The following is a 13,252-nucleotide window of genomic DNA, read 5'->3' on the forward strand; positions in this document are numbered from 1 at the left end:
TGGCTCATTCTTTGAAAAGAGGTTTAAAGGACAAAGTTTCAGTGTATTTTTGGGCCATAGGATCGGGGCGTTACAGATATGGACTCTTAGGATAAGATAGTTAGTCAGTTATCTCCTTTTTAGACTCATGTTAACGTTGAAAGTGTTGTATGTGCTCCTACTTTTAAAACAATGTTGTTATAACTCATGCCTATATAATGGCTGAGTGAATGAAAGAGTGAGACATCAAGAAGAAATTAGTTGTTTGTTATCTTAAACAGAGCTCTAAAGGTCAAAGCTCTTCAATTAGCCTTAGCCATTATCAATAGTTCTATTTTTCTGTTAGACCAAAATGATGTATGATCTTTTTCTTAATAAATCAAATGATTTCAACATGGGTTACCTTTTTCATTGGGTCTGCCTCCACCCATTTGGTGAAGTAATATGTGGCGACCACAATGTATTTATGTCCCATCGATGAGCCTGGGTAGATTTTGCTAATCATATCCATAGCCCACTCCCTGAATGGCCACGGCTTGATAACTGGATTCAAATAAACAGCTGAAACATATAATAGCCGTGCCTATGAATCAACCACCTCATTGTGTTCGGCTTGATGGGCACCACAAATTCCAATATGAACCTCAGCCATTGCTAGCCATGCATCACTGTTTCCCAAACACTTCATTAATAATTCATCAACACCCTTCCTATAAAGAGTCTTATCAATAAGCACATAGTTTATGGCCTGATACCTTACTTTCCTTAGATGAATGTCACTTGGTTCTGTCAAGTATTTAATAAACGGCCATCTCCAGCCATCTTGATCTACATCTATGCACACCATCTCGGCAGCCTTTTGCTGTTCTCGAAGCTTCGGTAATTCTCGGTGTTTAACTTAAATGGTCTGAGATTCAACCCCTGACGAAATACTGACCCTCGAGGCTACACTTGCCATCTCATTTGCTTCTTTGTTTTCTTCTTGTGGGATATATCCAAAAATAATTTCTTCAAAATCCTCGGCAAGCTGGATGACAATGGACTAGTACAAGCTCAAAACCTCATCAATGCACTTAAACTTCCTGGTTACTTGATTGATCATCAGTTGTGAATCACAATAAACCACTACGAATTTTGCACCTATACGATTTTATCTATTCCACATCTTTAACTATTAATAAATAAAAAGAGATCGCGAAGAATTCATAAAGAAAATACCAAGTCATCAACGAAAACAGAAAGAGAGGGATTCAAACCCTCAGTACGATAAACTCATACAACGGATTAGCAATCCAACGCTTTAGTCCATTCAGCCATCTCTCCTCTCAATTGAAAATGGACAATACTATGTTAAATTATAAGTTGTTACATTATAAGTATATCTCTCTTAATAGATCTAACCCAATCACTAAGACTTCATACTCGACTTGATTGTTGGTGCATTGGAAGCTGAGCTGAAAAAGTATAACTCATCCCTTTTGGAGACTTGATAATTATCTCAGCCCTGGCTGAATGGTTTGGACTTGATCCATATAACTCTTCCACTTCTTCAATTTCTTGAGCAGTGTGATGAGCAAGGAAATTCGCTAAAGCCTGGCCCATCACAGCGTTATGCGCCACATACCGAAAGGTAAACTCTAATAATGCCATGGTCCATTTACCAATTTGGTCATGTATTGTAGGCTCTGTGAGCATATACATGATTAGGTCCGTTTTGAAGATGATATAGACCGTGGTCAGCAGCATGTAATGCTGTAAATTCATTGCCGAAAAATATAATGATAAACATAACTTTTCAATTGGAGTGTACCTTGTTTCCACGTTCGTCAAGACTCGGCTGAGATAATAGATAGCTTGCTCATTTCTTTCATCATTGTCTTGGGCAAGCAGACTCTCAATTGAGTTTCAAAAGTTATTATATATAACTTCAACGGTCTCCCTCGTTTTGGCGGTGTTAAATATTGGTTGTCGTGCTAAATAGTCTTTTACGGTGTCAAACGCTTCTTGTTGTTCTTGACCCCAAATGAATTCATCATTCGTCTTAAACTTAGCGATGCCATGAAAGGCTGCACTTTCCCAGCTAAATTCGAAATAAAAGGCTGTAGAAAGTTAATCTTCCTTAACAATGATTAGACTTCCTTCTCGTTCTTTGGTGAAGGTGCCTTAATGATAGCCTTGGCCTTATTCATTTTAAGTTTTTGTTCTCGCATCCTAACAAAATCCTGCCTCAAGTGAGCCAAATTTCTTTAGAGCTTGATTTCACCACGACATCGTCTATATAGACTTTAACCATGACTCTATCATGTTATAGTAGATTCCATTCATTGCTCGCTGATAGGTTTCTCATGCGTTCTTAAACCAAAAGACATTACTATTAGACATAAATTGTATCATCTTTTTATACACTAACTCCTTCATTTAGCTTGTAGGAAATTGAAACTTTTGTAAGTGTTTGTTAGTTTTTCTATTTTATAGGTTTAAGAAGCAAATATGAGAAATTGAGCTAAATAGGCCCAAATTAGAGAGCAAACAGACTATAATCAAAGAAATAAATGAGATTGGACCTAAACAGCAACATGAGACCAAGTACAAAGCTCATGCCGCTGCCTAGAGCCCTACAAGGCCACACAAGGGTGCAGCCCACATAAGGATCGAGGGGCCACCATAAGGGGCTGAGCACAAAGCCCACACCAAGCCGCCCCAAGGCCTATACGCAAGCCCACCAAGGGGCAGCCCGAGCACACCACAAGGCAAGGCCTTGCCATGGCGCCCAAGCAAGCTTGCTTGCACAACACGCATTCATTGCCACACTTCCTTACCGCCCATCCTACTTGTGCTCCAAGTTTCCTAGCTCCACTAGGAATTCCCCTATACAGGAATAAATAGAGTCTCTCACCTCTAATTCATTTACCAATTCACAGTTCACTTTCACATTCAAAGTTGAGAGAGAGGAGAAGGGAGAAGGAGAGAAAAAAGGAAGGGGCTTAGCCGTCGGCCACCCTTGGAGTCTTTGCTGCCGCCAGCCTTCAATTTGGTTTCTCTTGTTCTTCCTTTTGTTTTTGTTTTTCTTTGTATTTCTTATTTCGTTTTGTAGACATGATGTTATTTAATTTAGTTTTCCTTTTAGTTATGGATTTCTTTATGTTATTCATGATCTATTAGACGTCTAAATTGACATGTTAAATTGAGAATGAAACCCTAATCAAGGTTAAACCATAAACATGTGACCTGAAACTTAGTGGCCAGCCAAAGGTCATGCACGGATAACAATGTCTGCTAAAGTGTTAAATTTTTAATCTATGTATATCTTCTAACTGAATTTAATATTCTATTCATTAATCTAGAAATCATTAATATATTAATATAGAAATAAAATAATTCATAATCATCCAAATTCTAGAGTATTGAGCGAAAGGTTACACCTATGGGTTAGGTCAACTTTACTCCACAAACCTTTGGTAGTTGTTTACAGTCTTGAGTAGCCGGTCGTAGCTGAAAAGGGAACATGTATAGTTAAATGCTTAGGGAAACTGTTTAGAGAACTAAGTTCATGCTTAAGGAAACATAATCTGTAATAGCAGTTGCCACTAGTAACTAGCCAAACCTAGCTGGTAGAAAAAACTTTAATACTAGGTACTTTGAGTGTAGAGCATAGCGCCACTAATGGTGGTATTTCTGAGATTAGGGTGGATTCTAAACTTTAGCATGTCAACCCATTTACTTTTCATGCACTTAGGCTAGTCTCACCTCTCAATCTCATTCTTTTATTGCTTTCAATAAATGATAGTCAAGTGGATGTGTGACTCGCCAATTTATTCCTCGTGGGATCGATCTCGTACTTATACGCTATCACTCTACCCAGAAATTCGTATACTTGCGAGCTACAATTTGGTATTCATTTCAAATCTCAAGTAAAACAAGTTGTGTGAAAAGTGGCAACAATTACTACCCATTCATAAGTCTCAATAGGCGGTGGGCATCTCAAAGCCTTTTTATGAACAACTTCTTCGGCTATAAAGATCTGGTTGTACCTTGCATGTCCATCCATAAAAGACAAAATTTCATGATTGGCCACCCCATCAATCAATAGGTCTGCCATGGGCATTGGGAACTTGTTTTTGGGTGTAGCCAAATTCAAGTTGCGGAAATCAACACACACCCTCAACTTCCCATTCTTTTTAATAACCAAAACCACATTAGAAACCCAAGTAATATACCTTGTAGTCCTTATAAACCTAGCCTCATACAGCCTCCGAACTTCTTCCTTAATTCTCCTCTAAACTTAGGCCGGGAATCGTCATGGTGACTGGGTATTTGACTTAAACTCCTCTTTGAGATGCAACCTATGCTCGACTAAACTTCTGTTTAGGTCGGGCATCTTATGATAGTGACATGCAAAACAATCAACATATTCTCTTAAAAGGGCCACTACCCGTGTCTTCAATTCTTCAGATATTAGTTGGCTGATGAAAATTGGGCGTGGATCCTCATCCATGCTGAGATTTATTACTTCCAAAGGTTCATGAACCTTGGCATTAGCATCTTCTAATTCAGCTGGTGTAGGGTCCAACTCTTGCATATCCAGCACTTGTCCTGTAACGAGCCGACTCAAATTTCACTAGAAATTTGAATTTTTATTTGTTGTGGACTTAAGAAGTACAAAGTAAAGTTGAGTGGTGGGACCCAAGAAAAATTTTGGTAAGCTAATTTGGAAACATAATAAATTTTGGAGGTTCTTGGAAATTTATTTGAGGTTACTTTGATTTTTGAGGAATTAATTGATGTTATTGAGGAGTTATTTAATTTAATGACATCTATTTAGTAATGTTGGAATGTATTGGAATAAAATTAGGGAACCCAAGTTTTCGAAGTTGAGGTGATGGAAAAAATAGTACAAATCAAGATAAACCTATAGGAATTTACGGAACATTTTTCAGACCCCGGATCCGTTATTGGTGAATTATTTAAGGTGTGGATAGTTATGGCCTTAATGAAAATTTTTGGGTTTTCAAAGGGATTTAATTAAAAATTACAATCTTGATATGGTTGGATAGTCCTTAAACTCCTGAGCGCGTAGGTGAAAACAGATTTCGATTCCGAGCTACGTATAAAATTTTTTTTGGATAATTAACGATTTGGGGACATAATTGAAATTTTGGGAAAGCTGGATTTTAAAAAACCAGCACTCTCTCTCTTCTCTCCAGAACATTCTCTCTGTCTTTCTGTCTCTCTGTCACTCTTTCTCTCTCTCTCATCTCTCTCCCGCACACTCTCTTCCCGCACCCTAGCCCTTCTTCTTCCTCTTCATGCTCCGCCTCTTCATCATCTTTTGCTGCCTCTTAATCCTCTTCCACTGCCTTTTCTTCTAAATCATCTTCATGCTCTGCCTCTTCCTCCTCTTCCTTTACCTTTTCCTCATGGCCTCTTCCTCCTCCTTCTCCGCTTCCTTGTCATCTTCCTCATCTTCCTCTATATCATTCTTCTTTTGTCTAGCCTTGGTCTTAGGTTGAACAACAGAAGTCCCCACTCTAATTCCACTACTCTGCATAAGTATTTGAATGTCTGATATCATAAACAGTCATGGCTTTGTTATATTCAACAATTTATTCATGGTCTTATCCAATACTCACAATCTGTGACTGTAACGTATGCATAAGCCGGTCATAAATACCCTTAAAAGTTTGCAGGTCAACAATCTCTTTTCTAGGTCGCAAGTTCCCTGCATGCCTTGCTCAAAGAATTGCACTTGGAAAACAAAAGGGATGTCACCCCAGCATTCATATCCAAAAGCTCCACCACAGTATCAACACTCACCTACAATTGATTATTATATATTTGAATATTATATATTGCACATAATATATCATAATCGTTACACGTCAATTAAAAGACAACACACTTACATATCTGCAATCGTCTATTTATTTTATCAAAGTTTGATAACTTAATAGTTTCTGATTTGCTTAATTTTTTGCAAGGATGCATGATTTTTGAATAGACTTAAAAAATAGACGGTTCAGATCGTTGAAATATAATGTGGAGTGGGCCCCACATTGGGATCCCACAAATATGGGATCCCACACTTGAAGCTCTCTGTATATATATATATATATACAGGCCCATTCCGTTGAGGTATACCTCAATTTAAATATAATGAGGTATGGCTTGTGGGACTTATTCCGCATTATAATTTGATGATTGAAGCCGTTTATTTTTTAAGTCTATATACAAAGATTGGATTACAAAAAATTAGATAACGTTTAACCATTTGATTAAAAGACCATCATTTCAAGTGTTAATAAAATTCATATATTCGTCTATTTATTCTATCACAATTAGATGTCTTAATAGTTTCTGATTTACCTAATTTTTTGCATGGATTGTCAATTTATAATGCGGAGTGGGTCCCACAAGCCATACATCAACATGTTTAATATAAGGTATACCTTACGGAAGAGGCCTCTATATATATATATATATATCAGTCCTGGTCGATCAGATGTCCTTACTTTAAAAAAAAATAAGAGCATCCTCTCTGGGTACTACCTGACAGTGTAGTCTCATAATCGGAACCATTCATGTTTTAGATCCCTCATCAATTCAAGGGTCATCCCTGTAAAGAATCAACCAAATCGGTAATTGTTTGGTCATCAAAACTATGCAAACAAATACGAACGCTAAAATTGAAATGAGATTGACTGTAATAAATTGGCTAAACAATTTCCGATTTGGTTGATTTTTGAATGATGTTCTAAGATATTAACGATTTCGATCATTGAATTGTAGGTCCAAAATTGATGTTCTTACTTTCTTAAAGTAAAGACATCCTTACTTGAAAATTTTCATATATACATATACAGAAACCGATGCAACCACTCCGCCCAAAATCGTCCCGACGAGTGTCGGACGTGTCAATGGCGGTATTGCAACCAATTCGACGGTGAGCGGTGAGCGGTGGGCGGTGGCGGTATCAGTATGGCTGATCTGTCAGTATATTGATACCAACATATATATATATATTTATTTTTCAAAATTTTAGGGTTTTTGGGGTTTGGGGATTAGGGCTTGTAATCTATATAATCAAGTCAATTCATGATCAAAGGCTCTGATCATGAATTTAATTGATTTTGGGATTGGAGCTTTTAGGGTTTGGGGATTGGGGTTTGTAAGCTATATAATCAATTATATTCATGATCAAAGGCTCTGATCATGAATTGAATTGATTCTGGGATTGGGGGCTTTTAGGGTTTTTTTAAATTGGGGCTTTTGAGGTTTGAGGATTTGCGCTTGTAAGGTATATAATCAATTCAATTCATGATCAAAAGGCTCTAATCATGAATTGAATTGATTTTGAGATTGGGATTGGGGCTTTTAGGGTTTTTTTAAATTGGGGCTTTTAGGGTTTAGGGATTGGGGCTTGTTGTGATACCCGGAAAAATTTGGAGCGAATTTTTTTTCGCGGTATTACTTGACCATGGTTGGCTTGTAGGTCGAACCACCACTTCTATTTCAGTTGTAAACATGACTCGTAGTACTTTTGCTTATGGTTGGAACTACCCTTGTCCTTGTTGTTGTTACTTTTTCTTATAAATTTTATTTTGTTGCTCGTGCCTTGCGAGAGAGACAAGGATTAACGGTAGTGACCTTGGGAGGGATAATGTAGTAATTTCACACTCGAACTCTTAGACCCGAACTTGAGGGCGTGACACGTGGCAAGAGGGGCCGGCTTCCCATTTCTTAGGAATCCCATTTAATTTTCCTTAAACCCAATTATTTGTTTTGGACCCTAGTGAGTAACTACAAACCCACAAATAAATGTCCAACTACTTGGAGTCTTAACCAAGCCCAACTACCTAGTATTGGTCTTAAACTAAGCCTAAGGATTTTTCCTTGGAACCCAGCCCACGTTGGATAGGATCACCTGGAGGCTTGTTTTTATTCCTAATTATTTCAGAACCCCAACCAAGGCAAGCACAAAGCCCATGACACTCTATTAAAAGCCTAAGTTCAGACTTCACCACCCACACACGCTACAGACCCCTCGTCTTCCACTCTCTCTCTTTGTGTTTCAAGCTCTGGAGTTTTCTCTCCAGCCAAACACATCTGAACCAGAGGAGAAAGCCACAGAGAATTGAAGAACAAAGGTCCTTCCAGACCCTAGCCACCGAAGTCCCAAAGCTCTAGACTCACACCAGAAAAATAAAATAAAAGACCCAAGCTTTGTTAGCCATGGTGTAGAGTCCGAAAGTTACAGTGACCTCTTAACCCCTCCTCTACTTTCTCAACGTCCAACCAGCGAGCAATCTTCCTAGAAGAAGTCTGAGTGGTGAGAACTACACTCAAACCAGGTAATGCAACCAAACCCGAGCCTCCTACCTTCAAGCCTTTGATTTTCACAATCAGGTTGCACCATTCTTGTTACTGACCCTTTTTCTCTTACAAAACCTGTTTGCATGTTGAGTTTGAGCAGAAAGAGTTCAAGCCCTGGTAAGACTCGAGATCAAGACCTCCCTTTCCTTTAATTTCCATTCTAGCCAACGTGATTCAACCTTGTTGTGACTGGTTTGTGACATGCAAGGCCACCTTTGAAGTTTCGGGAAAGAAAGGACCGAACCCTCTCCTTGTTTTCAGATTTGAAGGACTGATCCACATCCTAGTTAAAAATCTTTGAGAAATCCCAGAGGAGAAGATTTTTGGAGCTTGCATGTGAACAGATCTTTGATTGTCTCACAAAACGAGCTGTGCTTGGGGTAAGGAGTTCTAAACTTATTTGTGAACCTTGTGAATCTATCTTGGTGTTGCTTTGGGCGTGTTGGTCTGCTTGGTTTGGCAAAAGAGTCAAGAGTTTTGAGTTTTCTGTCAAAAGCCCCGTTTTTCTGGTTTTCGTAATCCCTGACCCCGAGTTACTATTTTTAAAAACTGTACCGTTTGACAAAGTATCTCGACCTGATTTTTGGTATGCATAAACTAGACATCCTAACGGTCATTTAGAGACCAAGAACACCTCAATCGGACCTCTGACGAATTAGTTATGAATTTTCTAAGCTGACTCTGATTTTCTGAAACCTGACAGTAACGTTTTCCTTTTTACTTGTCTAAGTTTTGAGTCTCCCTTGTGTTCTAGTGGTTTCAACCTAAAATGAGGTTGATGGGATGATGTTATACCTGTTTTGATTGGTTTACTTACATTGGATCTTGCGGTTTGAGGTTTTGAGACATTAGTCAATCCACCTTGAATTTGGAGGATGAGCATTGCTCCCAAATCATAGGCTGGATTGATTGGCGAAACTGTATTGATCCAGAACTCCAAACTACTTGATAATTTTTGTGAGTGACCCTCTGCATGTCTAAAATCATCCCACCAAATTTCAAAACTTTTGGACTGTTACTTATTTTTTTAAAAATCCGGGACTACACCTTGTTCCAGTGATCCTACTTGCTGGCAGTCAGCTACCTTCAAATCCTTTCCTTTTAAAACTCATCCATTTGACCACCTGAGTTACTTACATCATTATAAATCTGTTTTAAAGACCACCTAGCATCCATTTAAATGTTTTCACTCTTTGGATTATTTATTTGGTGTCCGGGACAATCCTAGCTTGCCCAACAAGTGCGTTACCTCGGTAAAACCCCATCCTTGAACTTGGTTGTGACCTGGTGTGTTTTGTGTACTGTTGCAGGAGCCTTGTTAGTTTCTTGAGAGCTTTGAAGTTGGGGGCAGCTACTAGAGAAGGTAGGGGGGGCTTGCCCAAGTTAATTTTCTAGAAACTAACAATTGGAGAGTCTTGCTTGTGCTTGTGCATGATTGGTTTTGTGTGTACATTGTAATTGTGATATTTGCATCCATGGTGGTTAATTGTTGTGAAATCTGGAACCTACAGGCTTAGTACTTGCTTATTTGCTAATTACAAATTCTAGTTAAACTATAGGATTCATAAATGGTTAGATTAAAGGCCTAAACGCCTAAGGAAAATTATGTGCTATTTGATGATTAAAAGAAATATGTCAAATTATCGGATTAGAGTCACTCTAAAAATTAAAGGTGATTTATCCTTATTTGCTCTGCAACCCGCCAGCTTGATTAATGAATTTTCCTCATAATTTAACCAAATTAAAAATGGTAACGAGGCTTATAAATTCCCTTTGAACTACTTGTGTGACTTATATTTCAGTATGTGAAAAACCTTGTATCATTTCTATGATTAATGGCTATTGCTGAGAACCCTTAACTATGTAATGGTTTTGGATTGATAATGTTGTTATACGTTGAACACTGAAATTGATATTGAGCATGTGCATTCCTCCATGGACTTGATTTTGGCATAGGTTGATGCTAGTGGATTATGCGTTCATGCATCATAATTATTCTCATTGAGTATTTGTGAAACTAATGAGAATTCAGTGTTTGGACACCTAGTCTTAGAACGAGGGGTTGCGTGAGCGACCTTGGGTTTCGATCCCCTAAACCACAGTGGAAAACCCAGTGAGCAGTCGGCCCCCTGGTCAGCTCCCCAGGTTCGGTCAGAACGTACTGGGATAGTACGGACCGCGTGGATACATTTGATTTGGTAGTATACTGGGTTTGCGACCGTGGAGGTACCACGGGTCGTGAGGGCCGTTCTTATCACTAATTTGCGGCAGGAGGGTAGGCCGGGTAGTGATGGTACTGCGGTACAGGCTATGGTGGTCCACTGTTATTTAGCAGGTAATGATATGTGCTTCTGCGGATTGGCAAAGGTACGCGTGCATAAGATATTTGTTGCATGCATCTCTGACATTTTTGCCATGTAAGTACAAAGTGACAGGTCTTACATGATGAACATGATATAGCTTGTCATCTCGTAATTTATTACGCTTTTGTATGAATTGTGATTTATGGTGTGGAGCCCTGTTTGGGGTATGGTTGTCCTTAAACGACTTGCTTGTTAAGTAAGATAAAACTTGAGATTGTGTGGACACATTTTTGAGTCGGGTGAGCCGAGCAAAGGATCCGGTGGTTTGGTGATGCTCACCCCTACATAGATTTTTGCAGGTTTGACGTTATGGTGATACTAGTGGAGATATCTGACGACGAGACACCGCCTACTTCGACGACAATTGGGTATTCGAGTTCTAGCAGTTCCCTCATGAGCGAGTGAGTACCGGACCAGTGTCATAGACTCTTGCACTTACCCTTCATTTGTCTTTGGCTCATTAGTGTTACAAATGTTTGACTTACTCGGGGTTTATCTATTGCAAGACTATTCTCGGGGGTGTGTCGGGTTAACCCCGGATTACTTGACTTGTAATTTGGCTATCTGACCTAGGTCGACCAAGTTACTTAGATCCCGAATCTTACCTAAATTAATTGATAATAATTAACTCGGGCCTAATATTAATAAATGAATTAGAAACACACCTTCCGACGAGCTCCCTATTTAGTGGACGCTCCGCTAGTTAACTCTGCCTACCTATTTTGTACATGGGTAGAACGGTAAACTCAAGGCTTGTGCTTCTCAGTTAATGTGAGTTTGAGCCGTCGGGGGTGACGGTCAAATTCATGTTAATTGAGGGGTACGCCGGCTGCCACGAGCTCAATTTCCCCAGGCCCGGAATTGGGGCGTGACACTTGTAATCTATACAATCAAGTCAATTCATGATCAACGGCTCTGATCTTGAATTGAATTGATTTTGGGATTGGGGCTTTGGGGTTTGGGGATTGAGGCTTGTAAGCTATATAATCAATTCAATTCATGATCAAAGGCTCTGATCATGAATTGAATTGATTATGGGATTGGGGGCTTTTAGGGTTTTTTTAAATTAGGGCTTTTGGGGTTTGGGGATTAGGGCTTGTAAGTTATATAATCAATTCAATTCATGATCAAAAGGCTCTAATCATGAATTTAATTGATTTTGGGATTAGAGCTTTTAGGGTTTTTTTTTTTTTTAAATTGGGGCTTTTGGGGTTAGTGGATTGGGGCTTGTAATCTATATAATTAAGTCAATTCATGATCAAAGGCTCTGATCTTGAATTGAATTGATTTTGAGATTGAGGCTTTTAGGGTTTTTTGAAATTGGGGCTTTTGGGATTTGGGGATTGGGGCTTGTAAGGTATATAATCGATTCAATTCATGATCAAAGGCTCTGATCATGAATTGAATTGATTCTGGGATTTGGGCTTTTACGGATTAGAGCTTTCTGGGTTAATTATTTGGATGCTTTTATTGCAATTCTAGTTAATTGGCTCAATTTAACATTTGTTATTCACTTATTTGGATGCTTTTATTGCAGGGTTGCTGATTGCTTACTTGTGGATCCATTTGGTTGCTGATTGCTTGCTTGCAGAGTTGTTAGTATGTTTGAATATATATCAGTATATTTCATGGTTTTCAATTGCGGTAATGTAGTTAGTATTGTCTATTTTAATTTCAGGTTGTGAATTATGTTTGTTGTATCTTGTAATTGAAATAGACAGTAGGATGATAATTGAAATTGACTTAAAGGTTGAATGTATGAAATAGTATGAAATGAATGTTTGATTCAAATTGGTTAATACTTATAAGAGCAAAATGTACTGTTGGTCCACTTACTTTCACGTTTTTTCCAAGTTGGTCCACGATTTTTTTTTATACCAAGTTGATCCACTTTCTTTTCGACGTTTACCTACTTGGTCTATTCCATCAATTTTGTTAAAAAGAAGGACAAAATGGTCTTTTTATATTAAATAAATTTTTAATTCTATTTCTGATTTATAAAATATTAAAACTAAAAAAGAAAAATAAATTAAAAATTAAAAAAAATCACCAAAACAAACCCCAAACCCACCTGCAGCCCCTCACACAACCCCCTTACTCCTTATTGGCCAACCCCACCACCACTGCCCAGCAACCCACCGACCACCCTCCCCACCTCTGCAACAGTTGGCGACCCCATCTTCCCCCTCCCCTCTCTTTCTCTCTCCCTCTATTTCCCTATCTCTCTTTGCTTCTCTTCCCTTCCACCACCATCTACATTGGCCACAAAAAGGCACCACTTGCGGCGTCAACGTGTCGGTGCCTATACACCGGACGACAACCCTTCTTCCTCTTCCCTCTCTCTCTTTCTTATATCTTTATCTCTTTCTCTCTCTTTTCCCAAAACCAAATAAAAAATATCCAATTCAAAAACCCACTAATCCAACAAACCATGAAGTGATTGTGAAGTTTGATTTGTAGATCCAATTCAAACAACTTGATAATTCAAAAACCAACAATTATCAAAAAAAGAAGACAAAGCTGGATTTGCAAATCTAAAG

The sequence above is a fragment of the Dryas octopetala genome, chromosome 8 (assembly GCF_963921425.1).
Source record: "Dryas octopetala chromosome 8, drDryOcto1.1, whole genome shotgun sequence".
Taxonomy (NCBI): Eukaryota; Viridiplantae; Streptophyta; class Magnoliopsida; order Rosales; family Rosaceae; genus Dryas; species Dryas octopetala.